At 38.1% G+C, this 15,701-nt stretch overlaps 1 protein-coding gene across 3 annotated transcripts in view; it reads left to right on the top strand.

Moving 5' to 3' along the window:
• The window catches only part of ESR1 (estrogen receptor 1), a 270,964-nt gene that overhangs the window by 43,233 nt on the left and 212,030 nt on the right, over positions 1 to 15,701 (top strand). The gene's annotated exons all lie outside the window — the stretch shown is intronic.

Below are 15,701 nucleotides of genomic sequence, written 5' to 3'. Positions count from 1 at the left end.
TATATTGTCTATAGGGGATGCACTGGGGGTGGGACACCAGTCATTTTTACTACCTAAAATATCCATACTAAAGATCCTTTGACAAGAACAGAGGTCTGACAACAGTTTAGCTGGATTAATCTTTTGTCTTAATACTGGACCATTTTTCTCTCTTCTTGTTCCTTTACTTTTTCAACTTAAGCAAAGTTTAGTATATAAGCACTAAGAATATTTCTGATGGGGTTTTTATGTGATTCCCTGTATAGAAACTGAGACGAAGTAACTTGTTGAAAACCAGACTTTACTAAATTAAGAGGTACTGATTGCAGACACTTTTGTTTTTTGTTTTTTTGTTTGTTTGTTTTTTATTTTTATTTTTATTAAAAAAATTTTTTTTTATTAGTGGAGGCTAATTACTTCACAACATTTCAGTGGGTTTTGTCATACATTGACATGAATCAGCCATAGAGTTACACATATTCCCCATGCAGACACTTTTGAATAGAGAATGAATCACTATTCTCACAGATTTTTTGCTGTAGCTCTTCACTGCCCTAATGTGGGGTGAAAGCTGGGGAATGATACACACTATTTATTTTTCCTTCCATTGCCAGTGGATGGATTTTTTAAAAGGCTATTCAGATCTTAATAGAGCAGTGTGTGAGGTCAACTTGGTCCATTTTAAAAGCACTTGTTTTGGACAGCTCTTACTTTCAACATCTTTTAGAAATCTACTGTAAGGCTTGGGCCTTTTTTGTCAGCATTTTACTAAAATTTATAATATATGCAAGTAAATTTTTTATGAGTATACATATCAACATAGGCTATTTAATTTTTACTAGCAGACAGTATTTCATTTAGGAAAATGATATCTGTATTTTGGTTTAAGCTAGTATAAATCCTTAAAGGTCTTTTGACAGCCATCTTCATTTTTGGTCCTCCTTTTTATTTACTTTTATATAATCTAAGATATCATTCTTTTTATCAGACGTTTAATCTGACATGGAAAAATCATCTGACAGAGGTAGATTTAGTGTATAGGTTCAACTGCAGACTTGGGCAAGTCATTTATCTGAGACTGAGTTCTCTCATCTATAAAAGTGATTTAGAAGAGTGGTCAGCAAAGGTTTTCTGCAAATAACCAGAGAGGAACTATTTTGGCTTTGCAGGGCATGCAGTTTGTAGCAGCTGTGCACCTTTGGCATTGCATGGAGAAGTCATAGGCACTATGTAAATAAATGGATGTGTGCCAACAAAACTTTATATACACAGACAGGTAACTAACTAGAACTGGCCTGTGGGCCGTAATTTGCTGACTCCTGATTTAATGTATGGAAAGAGAAATTGATGATTTCCAAATCTAATGTTTTATCTGTTCATGTCTATTGAGAACTTACTCTGTACCTGTGCTAGATGTTCTGAGGGAAATCAAAATATGTGTAAGACATAATCCACAATCCCACAAAATTTAGAATTTGTTTGGGGAGGAGGCAAAGGTATTTGTTCTCATGAGAGAATTAGAAAGTCAGTATAAAGAGCTATGCTATGATAAAGATAGGGAAAATAATACATGAATATAGGGAAAGAAAATATTGGCAGTTATAGATGTAAAAAGACTGAGATTGAAGGTAGAAATGACCTTCCTCCAAGGAACAATGACAGTATTTTCACGTAGTTCTTTTTATCACATGTGTTCAGCATTTAGGATTGTGCTTTGTAACACCGTGTTGAACTTAGTATTGTCTGTAGACATCAAGGCATCAGAACAGAAAACACAGAAAAAAGACTTTTAAAGATGGGGGAACCTTTATAAGGTTCCACTAACCTTTATAAAGTCCACTAATTTATTAGTTTGTTTATTGAATGCCCCTACTAGGCAAAACACTATGTGAGGCCCTGGAGATAGAGTTATAGGCAAGACATAGTCCTTATCTGCATAGAGCTTAAAGGTAGTAGAAGAGAGGGACAAATAAACCAGCAGTTAAATTACAGTGTCATAAGTACCAAGACAGTTGAATCCAGGCCTTATAGGGTCCAAGCTTCACTCATTCCTGGTGGGGGTTTAGTCAGGCTCTCAGAGAATGTTTCCTGTTTTAAAATTGTCTGGAGGATTTTGCAAGTAAGCAAAAAGAAGGGCAGGATGAGTATTCAGGCATATGAAAATAGAACTGAGTATGTGAGCAAAGACGAGAAGATAAGATAAGAGTTTGGGGAGTTCCATGAATAAAAATTAACAAAAGTAATATACCATTTGATTAAACAAAGGCATTCCTGGGCCATGTTTTTATTCTTAAGCTCTGTAAAAACAAAGTAATTTATTTTCTTTTTACTTTTTTGGCATTCCCATCTATTTGATTTGTTTGTGAACATAAAAGGAAAACACCAGAGCAATAGAGTCTTTCTCATCCTAGTCTTGTTAACTTGGAGCTAAAAAGTTTTACTGAACTTCTATGACTCTTTATAAATCACATTGGCCCTCAAACCTATTTAAGGACAGTGGAGGGTTTGACATGTTGCAGGTAGAAAGTTCTGAAGATGCTGTAGCTCTTCCTGTTTTTCTTCTTACTTAAGGAAAGAGCTAGAAATGAGTATCCATCAGATTACTCTAGTGCTGTAAGTGTTTAGTTGAAGAGGTAAAGTGTTTGACTTGAAAACATACAGAGTTTCATCCCCTACTTAGTGTGTGAGCTTGATTACTCAAGATATTTAGTAATGGCTTCCACTCAAACATACTTTTTTTTTTTTTTTTTAAAGCAAAGTCAAAGGCGAGGGTGGGATGATCTGAGAGAACAGCATCAAAACATGTGTATTATCAAGTGTGAAACAGATCGCCAGTCCAGGTTGGATGCATGAGACAAGTGCTCGGGGCTGGAACACTGGGATGACCCAGAGGGATGGGATGGGGAGGGAGGTGGCAGGGGGGATCGGGATGGAGTACACATGTCAATCCATGGCTGCTTCATGTCAATGTATGGCAAAAACCACTACAATATTGTAAAGTAATTAACCTCCAATTAATAAAAATAAGTGGAAAAAAATAGTAATAAAATGACAGATTTGCTGAAAATTTAAAAAAAAAGGACATGACTTAAAGGAGATGGGTGAAATTGGATATTCTGTGAATTTATTAATCATTGTAGGTAAAGAGGCAGTGTTCCTTAAGATGTGTTGTAGGCAGAGACTCTTAGATGAGTTATATAAACTCATATATATATACACTAAATATATAATAAATAATAAAATAAACTAAATAATAAATATAAATATAAAAATAAATATATAATAAATATTTATAGATAAATAATAAATATATTATATATGTAAATATATATATATATATAAATGCTATATAAATAGATTCAGCAGCCAGATACTAGGGCTTCCCTGGTGGCTTAGATGGTAAAGAAACTGCCTGCAGTGTGGGAAACCCAGGTTCGATCCTAAGTCAGAAAGATCCCCTGGAGAAGGGCATGGCAACCCATTCCAGTATTTTTGCCTGGACAATCCCATGGACAGAGGAGCCTGGTGGGCTGCAGTCCATGGGGTTGCAGAGTTGGCCACGACTGAGTGACTAACACTTTCACTGTCACTTTCAGCAACCGGGTACTTCCTTTGAATATTATTTGGAGGAAAAAGGGCTCCACAGAACGTGCTGCTTGCTCATAGTATTACAAATAGTTGTTATAAAGGCCCATGTTATAAATGGTCATGAGGCACAGTGGAGGCTCAAACCTATTACATACCCCTAGCTATGCTGCCACTTGCTCTTTTCTTTCTAAGGCGTCTATGGAAGATGCTTAACATTACACCAAATGGACATGGCCCAGGCACACATTGGGGCTTAAAGGTTAGCTAAGGCCAGAAGGACATGGTACCAATGTTCAACACAGCGGGGGCCTTAGGTCCCACAAGGACAACGGATACTCTGACCCACCAGGCCTTAGAAAGCTTCAGGGTGAGAGTCCAGCACCCTGGATAGCTCCCTCAACAGCAGGGTTGAGCAGAGACTGACTTTCCACGGAACCTCAGGCCTGTTCAGCTGGTCTGTGAAAAGATAACTTAGTTCATTTGTGCTTAGGAACTGACTGTTGTTTGCCCAAGATGGTTTAGTTTTTATATTTCGTTTCCCATTTCCAGTTGCTTTCCGTCTTGACATGTGCACCCCTGTCTAGAAAAGGCCAGAGGATGGGGTAGAAGTGGAGGCTGCTCTCTCGTTACAGAGCTGTCTTGTCTCTGGAGTCCTTTCAGAGATATGGCTCAGAGTTGGTTCTGGTGGTACATTCACACAAAATTCCTACACCTTTGGTCTCCATATTTCCCCACTTGCCCCTCCACAGTCTAGTTTCCACGCAACAGCAGCAGAGATCTTTCAGATGCATTAATCAGGTCACATGCTCTTGTACTTCAGACGCTCACTGCTGTTAAAGTCTAGGTCCCTTTCCATGACTTAAAGTACTCTGCATGGTCGCATCCCTGCTCACTTCTCTGCCTATCACTGTAATCCAGCCAGGTTGGCCATACTTCTCTTCCCCCAACACATCGCGTGCATTCCTTCTTTAGCACATATGGTTCCCTTTTATTTTTTTCTTTGCTTTCAGCTTTCTACTTGGTTGGCTTCTTATCATTCAATTCCTGTCCAAGATTATATTCTCAGAGAAGTGTTCCCTGATTATGCCACCAAAAACAACTCTACAAATCTTTGCCTTCAGTTTTTTTTTTTTTTTAAGTACTTTTCTTACTTTTCTTTAAGGCCCTTAAACCCTTAATGAACTTTAAAATTTATTCACTTGATTGATGATTATCTGTCTGCAACAAGTGCCAGGATTCCCTGATGGCTCAGTGGTAAAGAACCAACCTGCCATTGGAGATGATAAGGGTTCAACCCCTAAGTCAAGAAGATCCCCTGGAGAAGGGAATGGCTGCCTATTCCAGTATTCTTACCTGGGAAATCCCATGTTCAGAGGAGGCTGGTGGGCTGCAGTACATGGGGTCACAAAAGGGTCGGCCATGACTTAGCAACTGAGCACGCTGCATGCAACAGGTGCCATGGTCAAATATTCCTGCCCACACTTGGATGGAAACTCAGTGAGAGCTAATTTCCAGCCCTGTTTGTTGCAATATCTCCCGTGACTATAGTCATGTTGAGTACACATCTGTTAAATAAGAGAATATGGCAAGAAGTCAAAAGAATGACAGATAAAACCTATAGGAAGGTCTCAGCAAAGGGAGTTATTTCATTGAGTAAGACTAGCAAGAGAAGTGTTAATGCAAGTGGTATGTTTGATATGGGCCTGAAAAGAATGGGAGGATTTTCATAGGCATTAAGAAGCTTGGAGAAGAATTCCAGAAATGTGAAATAGCATAAACCAAGAAATGCACAGTGGAAGTTGAGTAAATTGACTGTGAAAGACCCAAGGGCTTCTTGTCTTCTCCCTGACTCTTTGTTTTTCCCTCTTCATCTCTCTATGTGCAGGCATTCCCCAGAGTTTTCAGCCTCTGTTCCTTTCACCTTCTCATCCGTTTCTCTGCCCAGCTTCCTAAGCACTGTCATATATATCTGTTAGGGTAGGGGTCTGCAGCCCCTGGGCTCTGGACCAGTACTGCACTCAGCAGGAGGTGAGTGGAGGGTGAGCGGCCAAGCTTCATCTGTATTAACAACCGCTTCCCATCACTGTCATTACCGCCTGAGCTCAGGAAAAAAAGTTCAGGGAGACCACTGATTCTGCATTATGGTGAGCTGTCTAATTATTTCGTTATACATCCCAATGTAATAATAATAGAAATAAAGTGCCCAATAAATGTAATGGGTTTGAATAATGCTGAAAATATCCCCCTCCCCCGGTCCATGGTAAAATTGTCTTTCACCAGAATGATCCCTGATGCCAAAAGGTTGAGAGCTGCTGGGTTATGGGTTGTATTGTGTCCCCCCAAGAGATATGTTGAAGTCCTAATCCCCCAGGACCTCAGCATGTCACCTTATTTGGAAATAGGGTCATTGCAGGTACAATTAGTTAAGGTGAGTACTCCACCATACTAGAGCAGGGTGGAGCCTTAATTCAAGAGGACTAATGTTCTTATTGGAAGAGGAAATTTGGACAGAGAGGCAGAGATGATGGAGAGAGATAATGAAGTGATGCGTCTGCAAGCCATGGGATCATCAAGGATTGCTGGCAAACACCAGAAGGCAAGTGATTCTTCCCTGCGGGTTTCAGAGGGAGCATGACTCTGCTGACACCTTGATTTCAGACTTTTAGCCTCCAGAAGTGTAAAGTGATACTTAATGTTGTCTTAACAACTTTGTGTTAGCAACCTTGCTTCTTCATGACTCCTGGGTGTCCCCAGCACTAGCTCCTCCTCCTACCCGCCTTTATATCCATTCCCTCAACATTCCCCCATGTGTCCACACTTAGAAGCATGGAGCTTGTTATCCTCACTTTTCAGTTTGCACTCCTTCACTGTGATGGTTCCCATCAGAGGTGTTGTGTAATCCTGTTGAGTCTCTCTCTTTAATGTCTATCCATTCAGCTCCCACTACTCAGAGTTTGCCCCTTTAACTTTCACCATGATCGTTGCAGTGACTTAATTTTTTTCTTCTGCCTTCTGCATTTAAGTCATTTACTTCATTGGTTTCCTTCTTCTCAACCCATCTGCACACTGACAGTCTGTTAATAGTAGCAAATCACTAATCATGTCAACACTTTGCACAGAATTCTCTAATGACATTCATGGCCCACAGAATAATCCTTTGACATCCAAGCATTCAAGGATTTCCACAGTCTTGCCCTAGCCTGTATATCTAGTTGTTTTAAAGTCACCATTTCTACTTCTGAAGTAGACTGTCTAGAATGGACTACTTGCTGTTACTCAAACATGATCATCCCATTTCTTTGCTGAGACTTTCTTTCCAGATCTACCTATAAAATTTCTTCTTGTCAAAAGTGTTTGTATCAAACCCCTGATGTTAATGCAGAAGTTCTCTCTCTCCTATGACCCTCCATATTACAGTCAACACTTTGTATCTGTGGATTCAACTAACTCCAGATTGAAAGTAGTAAAGAAAATTTCCAGAAGTTCCAAAAAGCAAAACTTGAATTTTTCTTGTGCCAGCTAACTATTTACATAGTATTGACATGGCATTCACAACTATTTGCATTTACATTATATTGGGTATGATAAGTAATCAGGAGATGATTCAAATAATACTGGAGGATTTGTGTGGCATATATGCAAATGCTGTGGCTATTTTATATAAGGCACTTGAACATGAACAAATTTTGGTATCCGAAGGGGATCCTGTAACCAATTCCCCAAGGATACTCTGGGATGACTGTATTTTGTTCCCATTGCCTAGGATGGCAGGTACAGACATACCTTGTTTCATTGCACTTTGATTTATTGCTCTTTGCAAATACTGTGTTTTTACAAATTGAAGGTTTGTGGCAACCCTACATCAAGTGTCTTATCTGTGCCATTTTTTGAATAGCATTTGCTCACTTGGTTTCACTTTATTACATTTTGGCAATTCTCACAATATTTCAAACTTTTTAATTTAATGATAACCCTAAATGCAAAACAAAAAAAATAATAATTCTTACTATGTTTGTGTGGTGATCTGTGATCAGTGGCCTTTGATGTTACTATTGTAATTTTGGGGGCATCATGAATTGGATCCATATATGATAATTAACTTAATTGATTAATGTTGTGTGTTCTGACTGCTCTAATGATGACCTGTTCCCTACTCTCTGCCCTTCTCCTTGGGTCTCTCTATTAACTGAGACACAACACTATTAAAATTAGGCTAATTAATAACCCTGCAGTGGCCTCTGATTGTTCAAGAAGGAAAGTTCAGTCAACGTAGCAAACTTTGTTGTCTTATATTAAGAAATTGTCACTTTCAGCAGCCACTATCCTGATCAGTAATCAGCCATCAACATTGAGGCAAGACCCTCCACCAGCAAAATGACTGTGACTTGCTGAAGGCTCAGATGACGGTTAGCATTTTCTAGCAATGCAGTATTTTTTAATTGAGGCATGTACATTTTTTAGACATAATGCTATTGTACACAATAGATAACAGTATAGTATAAACATAACTTTTATATGTATTGGGAAACAAAAACATTCATGTGACTCCTTTTGTTGTGATGTTCACTTTATTGCAGTGGTCTGGAACCTAGCCCTTAATATCTCTGAGGCCTGCTTATGTTTGTGTGTGTGTCTTTTCTCTGTGAGTCTCCCAAAAGCAAGATCCAAATCAAGACTTCATATTACAGGAGTCACTCAATGAATATAAGAATGAAAAGAAGGTTAGGATTAGGCAATACAAAACCATTACATTTTTTTCAATCATGGGAGAGAGATGACAAAACACTCTTTAATTAAGATTTATCTCCCAAAGGCATATAGGGGAGACCAGAGAAGGGAGCATTAGGATGAATTTGGCTCTTATTCACATACCTTAGACATACTACATACGAAATCTTGACTTTGCTATTTGTGAAATGGGAAAAGGAATAGCATGAAGGATATTATAAATGAAAGAATTAACCTTGTTTTAAGATGATTCAATATGAAATATCTGGAAAAGAAGGAAGTTGAACAAGTTAAAAAACAGAGGGAAAATGATGGTGTCATTACCTGAACTGGGACGATCAAGAGGAAGGCTGATTAGAAAGGAGTAGTCCTCGTGGCTCAGTGGTAAAGAACCTGCCCGCCAATGCTGGAGATGTGGGTTCAATCCCTGAGTGGAGAAGATCCCCTGAAGAAGGAAATAACAACTCACTTTAGTATTCTTGCCTGGGAAATCGTGTGGACTGAAGAGCCTGGTGAGCTACAGTCCATGGGGTCCCAAGAACAGTTGGATGTGACTTAGCGACTAAACAAGAGAAAGTTACATTCCAGACATACTGAATTTGACACGATAATTGGATATCCGGATAGAATTATCCAGCAGCTACAGAGACAGAAGCAGTAATCTGTTCTGGTGGGAGTTGGAATCGATTTCCTCAATAAATTTTTAAGAAACTTGATGACATGAATGTTTTAACTACTTCCTCACGGTCATCCATTAATAATAAATAAGCAACTCCAGAAACACCCTCTTGACTCTCAGGTTAATATGAGTTCCTGGATCTTACCAAAACCTTATAAGAAGCACTCTCATTATTAAAAGTTTATGTTCAAGTCCCTTCTAAGTAGGAAAATCACAAATTAGCCCAATTAGACCAAGTGCTGCTCTCCAGGATCTTCCAGTTTGAGAACATGCTGGTACCAGCACATTAGCTATAAAAATAGTAAACAGCAGGAACAAATATAAGCATTTTTATGATGTTCAAATAAAAAGCATGCTTTCCCCCCCATTATGAATACTGTGGGAGTCCATAGACATCTTTTTTAACCCAGAAACATGCAAATTTTGCAAGAGAATTAAAACTATTGGGGCCAAAAGGCCAAAGAGTTTTAGTGTGTATACATATGAACTATCATGTAGTTTTCAAATGAAAGCACTTATAATGAAACTTTCTAAAAGTTTTACCTCCAGCTATTGATAAATTTGCCAGATGCTTGGCTCCTGATTCTCAACAGAGAAAAAGGAAGGCACAGCCCTAAAATTTAAGACCTAAAAACCTCCTTCAATAAGAATGCCATCCCTATTACCAGTTTTAAGTGCTAGTTACTCTTAAATGCTACAGTATGAAAATTAGAGGTGTGTGCACAAGTGCATGCATGCGTTTGAAGAATGATTCAGAAAAGCAAAATCATAGTCTTTCTACCTGTGAAATAACACTGGATTTTTTTTTTTTTTTTATATATCCTTCGGCCAAGAAATCTTTATCTTGGAGATAATTAAGACAAAATGCATTTGACAAATAAAATCAGTATAGAACCCCTATTTCTTGGCAGCTCTTGTGGACACAGCTGAAGCTTTCAGAGGTCTTTAAAAACCATGGCAACAAATGCCTTTGAAAGGTAAGCGAAGGTTCCAAATGTTTTTAATCGCTGGTGTTTTTTATGCTACCACTTCAAGCATTCTTTTTCATCTTTTTGTTCATCTGATTGAAATTAAATTTCCAATTTCCCTACTAAATGGCTCTGTTCTGGTCATGGCACTGACTGTTTCCATTAAAGGAGTAGACTTTATGCCCATATATAGTGATTAAGCTTATCATCAATTCCATTAGAAAGCCTTGTTTATGAGCGGCAATGATTTCACACTAAAATTATAGATAGCCTTTAATAGGTATGTTTTCAAAGGGCATTAACTAGCCCTCAAAATTATGTGCTACCTCTGCTGTTACAATTCCTACTGATGGTGGCCCATGGCCTAATGCTGCCTGAATTTCCCTCTCCTTCATAGAAAGTTGCTGTTGATATCTTTAAAATGCTATTTCCTTTCATGTCTTTTCAGAGAATGGCCTGATTCTCTCATGCTCATTCAGAGAAAAGTATACTTTGAGAAATGTAGTCTGCTCATTTCTGATCTCTATATTATACTTTGCCATTTCAGAACTGTGTATACAAGTTATACAATAACCTTGACTGAAAAATAACAACATTCAAGAAAAATCTATTTCATAGATCTGCCATCCACTTTGTAAAACTTTTTCTTGCAATTATGTTAATTCTCTGCTTATGTGTAAGTTTTAGAGCATATTTAATGTTTTCAAAGAAAGGAAATGCTTTGCTTGAGAAAGAGTATAGTGGGGGAAGGATTTCTGTTATTTTCTTCACATTTTCATCTTCCTTTAGCTGCAATAACAAGAGATTTCATTTTTTTCAGTTGTTAATAAATAAAGGGACAAAGAAGTAAGCAATTTAGTTATTAAATTATAATTTCTCTCTGCCATAGGTACTGTTCTCTCTCTTTTCTTTGAGAAAGAGTATGTAGACTTTAAATTTTATCCAAACAAGCATATTTATCTGATTCATTTGGCAGTTTGAAAACCATGTATTAAAAAGTGTAGAGTGAATGAGTAAAGAAATTCTTAAATCGCCCCCCAGGAGTGAGTGGCTAGGTTACATTTATAAATATACATCTTTTTGTGATTCAAATTTAAGCAGAGTGATTTAAAAGAATCCTGCATATACTTTACTGTATTTCATTGAGCGAACTGAAATTCACTTAATGAATTTCAAAATATTTTCCTTACACACCAGAGAAGAGAAGTTACAATTCTTTGGCATCACCAACTCAGTGCACGTGAGTTTGAGCAAGCTCTGGGAGTTGGTGATGGACAGGGAAGCCTGGTGTGCTGCAGTCCATGGGGTTGCAAAGAGTCAGACACGACTGAGTAACTGAACTGAACTGAAGATAATCAGAGTTTACCATTGTTTTGTCCCTTTGACACAACAGAGTTCCTAATGAGAGATTTCATTTGAAAATTATGTAAAAGTGCACTTACCACCACTGCTAACCAGTGACACGATGGTTGATTGTAGTTACCTTGGAGATGGTTTTCCTCTCTGTTTTGTTTTTCTGATTGCTAGCACGTTGATCACTCTTCCCGCCACACAAGTGCCTGCAGACCAGCCCCGCCTCTGCTCTCTGGACAGACCTCATCATGTGCAATTCCTCGTACTGGCTTCTTTCTTATCAAGTTAATTTGGTGGATGCCTTCACCAGCCCCTTGTGGGAGTTGTTTTCCCTCCACTTGTGTTATCTGGTACAAGCCATTCTCTCCTCTGTTGCCACCCAACCTGACTTCTAAGAAGCATGGTCTCTCAAAGCAGACTCAGTTCTTGCTTTGCCTTAATGCACTCTTCTTAGCTCATGTTTTCTTATTCTGCAGACCTCCCTGTTCAAGTTTCTCACAGCTTCTCCACCCAAGAGGGCTAGCTCTTTGAGCTCAGATACTTAGAACAAGATTTTTTATGCAACAGATACTTCTTGAATGGCCATTTTATTTTAACCCTGGGAGAAATGCAAAACTATAAATGCCATAGACTGTAGATCCAATAAAAAATTCAGTTTGTACAGAAATGGAAAGATTATAACAATACACACAAAACCACAGAAGCATTAAACTCAGTGCCACAGGAGATGCCTCAGAGTAGTAAAAAGAAACAAAAGGGTGGGTATCTGAGAAGGTAAGGTTCTGAGTTGAGAGGAAGGCATGGGCACTGTGCACTGGAGTAAACTTGAAAGCATTTTGGTGTTTAAATTGGTCCTCTGCATCAGAGGGTCAGGCTGAGTTCTACTTCATTGTAAGGGCTTCATGATTTACATTGGATTGCATGGCTCACTTCTGCATGTTTAATACTATACAGCATTATATAATATTTTAGGGGAGTGTGAGTTTTTCTCTTTTTTAAACTATTTTAAAGTTTATCTGTAGTTTACTTTTTAGATTTTTATTGAAATTTAGTTGATTTACAGTGTTACATTAGATTCAGGTGTACCGTAGATTGATTCAGTTATATATATATGTACATATATATATACATTCATACACATGGGTTTTTATTATTTGTAACATATTTTAAAAACATATCCCATGTGTATATCTGTACTGCTGGCATTACTAGTAAGTCTGGCATATATTCAGAAGTTGATAATACTTTACTCACTTCCAATAATGTGCTAGTACAGTTTGCTTTTAAAGTTGGACATGGGAGTAATAATAAAAATCTGAAGATGTTCCTCTGTAATAATATATAACGTAGCTATTATACAGGCAAATACACTTGATATTTGATGTAGAAGAAAACAGTTGGTCCCAAGCTAAGATGTATTTAAGTAGGCTTAACTTAGAGTCTGTCATTTTTATGCCTGCAAGTTTCTTTATGTTTTTTCCTGGTTTTAATTTAATGAGATGCTTATGAAAGGGTGTTTTTTTTTTACATTTTATTTATTTTTTTCATTTATTTATATTAGTTGGAGGCTAATTCTTCTAAGCCATGGCATAAACTTCCCTATGATGTGAACCACTTCTAAGATCCATCCTTTAATTTTTAAAATTGTGGCAGTAAACCTGATCTTAGAGAAGAAAAAAAAAATTATTTTATCACCTTTTATCAGTTTTGCACAGGGCATTTAAAGGATTTCGATTCCTCAGTCCTCCATTCTTTCTATACAATACTTTACCCTAAGATTAGTACTGTTGGTGCAATTGATGTAAAGACATGAGATGACATTAATATGTAAATTTAGATCCCAGAAATGGGCTTTAAAAATAAAAAAACAAACTCCGCCCCCTGTTCTTGCTGTTCCTGACTTTTTGTAATCCACGTGAAGGCAGGAGGAGCAGACTGGCTGTTAGGTCAGCCCTGGGACTGAGGTACCCTGTTCCTTTTTCTTGCTTTCGTATTTCCTTCCTGAACCAAGTGAATGGATCAGAGTCACAATCCCCGACTTTGGATCCATTTTCCTAGAAATACAAGTACTGCTAAGGGCCCTGTAGACCATTCATGACTCATTAAATGCTTCTTAGAGAGTCACTTTTTCTGAATATAAGGCAGGATAAAGTCTTGGCATCAGAGCTTTCTTGTAAATACTTCTTTTTGTCTGTGTGCGTGCTGTGTGCATGTTCACATACACATGTCCATACACGTGGCTAGCTGGCTTAGTCGCTAAGTCACGTCTGACTCTTGCAACCCCGTGGACTGTAGCCCGTCAGGCTTCTCTGTCCATAGGATTTCCCAGGCAAGAATACTGGTGTGGGTTGCCATTTCCTTCCAGGGATCTTCCTGACCCAGGGATCAAACCCAGATCTCCTGCACCGCAGGCAGATTCTTTACCGACTGAGTCGTCAGGGAAGCTTTCATATACATACACAGAGGTATACACATGAAGACACATGTTTACATGCACACATATACAGAGAGGGACAGAGGTTCTTAAGAGACTTTAGAAGTACTTACTACAAAATATTTTCATTGGCTATCTCTGAGTCATTAAAAGCATGACTACATTTTAATCTTTTTGCTAATCTGTATTTTAATTTTTCTAATAAGTATCTTTACATGTGTAATAAAAAATGTTTTAAAGATTGATGTCGTAGTTGATTCTTTTCCCACTAGTAGAAACGTGTTCCTTCAAAATTGGCTTTGTTTTGGCGACCAATTAAGTATGGTGAACTATTATAAAAAAGGCCTGTGAGCAGGTTACAATAGCATTCTTTTAAGAAAATCTTTCCGGGAGCAGCCACCATGGGGCTATCCGCCTCCTACCTGCCAATGTAGCAGTCGATCCAGAAGGGTCAGGAAAACAAAGCTCTAGAATGGAATTGGAGGCAGACGCTTTTCAAATTATACTTGTTGGATGTGTAAATTATTGGAATCAACTCTCTTTTATGATTTGCTGAGCTGGAATGGTCCATTTTAAATATTGCTATGTCCTGAGAGTGATACCAAGAATATAATCTCTATGAGCACATTCCCAAAGAGTTCTGCCTCCAAACTAAACAGGCATTTTGCATTAAAGTCAAAGTGTTCAGTTGTGTCTGACTATTTGTGACATCTTGGACTTTAGCCCACCAGGCTACTCTGTCCATGGGATTTCCCAGGCAAGAACACTGGAGTGGGCTCTCATTTCCTTCTCCAGGGGATCTTTCCAACCCAGGGATTGAACCTGGGTCTCCCACATTCCAGGCAGATTCTTTACCTCTTGAGCCACCAGGGAAGCCACACTTTGTTTTAAGTAGGAAAAAAAATCCACAATAACCCTTATATTAAAAATTGCTGCTTCAAAATGGGAGTTTGGAATGGCACCAAATTATTAATCAGTTAGAAAGAATAGGTTTCAAAAAAAGTAATTATACTAAATCTAGCACTTCTTGAAATATATTCTGTTAAATAAAATGTAGTCCTTCTTCCATGTTCTCATTTGTAAGCCATGAGGCTAATTCAGGTATCAGAGAATCAGGAATCAGAGTATAGATTAGCTTAGTAGTTTGGGGCTTACTAACTAGATGACTTTTGTACTTTATCTTTTTGGACAGAAGAGGTAGCCATGTTCACTTTCAAGTCCAGAGGTGAATTATTTTTGAGTTTAGTTCTTTTCAGAGACATGTTATTACTTTTTTGCATTCTTGGACAGTTAGACTGTAATTCTTGGTTGTTTAAAAAGGTATTTGAATGTGTTTTGTTAAGAGGCTCGAATAAATAGCTATTTCTCTTACATTTTCAGTTGCTTTTTCAAGCCTTAGAATACTTTCCAGCTCTGACAGTTGGCCTTTTGCTGGCTGAAGTGAACTTTTGGACAGGATGAAGTGGATGAAGTATTCTGGATGATTTACACTTGACTGCATAAATGTAGCCTAGCATGCTACATAATGTGAAGAGAATTACTTAAGGGTAAAAAAGACTTTTTTAACTATTAGGAAATGATAGGTTATTACAAATTGGTTTGAAGATATTGTCATTTATATGCTGTCCTTACAAAGTTGAGCTCTGCTGGTCTGGAGACTGAGTTTTTAATAAGAATGGTGGTTCATATTTAATGAGTACCTGCCCTGCACCAGGCTTTATGTTAGGGTTTCATATGAAATTATTAGTTGCTCAATAGTGCCCGACTCTTTGCAACTCCATGGACTATGGCCCACCAGGCTCCTCTGCCCATGGAATTCTCCAGGCAAGGTTTCCATTTCCTACTCCAAGGGATCTAGACCCAGGAGTCGAATTCGGGTCTTCTGTGTTGCAGGCAAATTTTATAGGGTTTCATATGCATCATCTCTCCCTGGAGTAGGAAATGGCAGCCCACTCCAGTATTCTTGCCTGGA

Source organism: Muntiacus reevesi, chromosome 3, assembly GCF_963930625.1.
Source record: "Muntiacus reevesi chromosome 3, mMunRee1.1, whole genome shotgun sequence".
NCBI classification, from domain to species: domain Eukaryota; kingdom Metazoa; phylum Chordata; class Mammalia; order Artiodactyla; family Cervidae; genus Muntiacus; species Muntiacus reevesi.
Note: the sequence above shows the minus strand (reverse complement) of the source record. Positions and strands in the feature narration are given on the sequence as shown.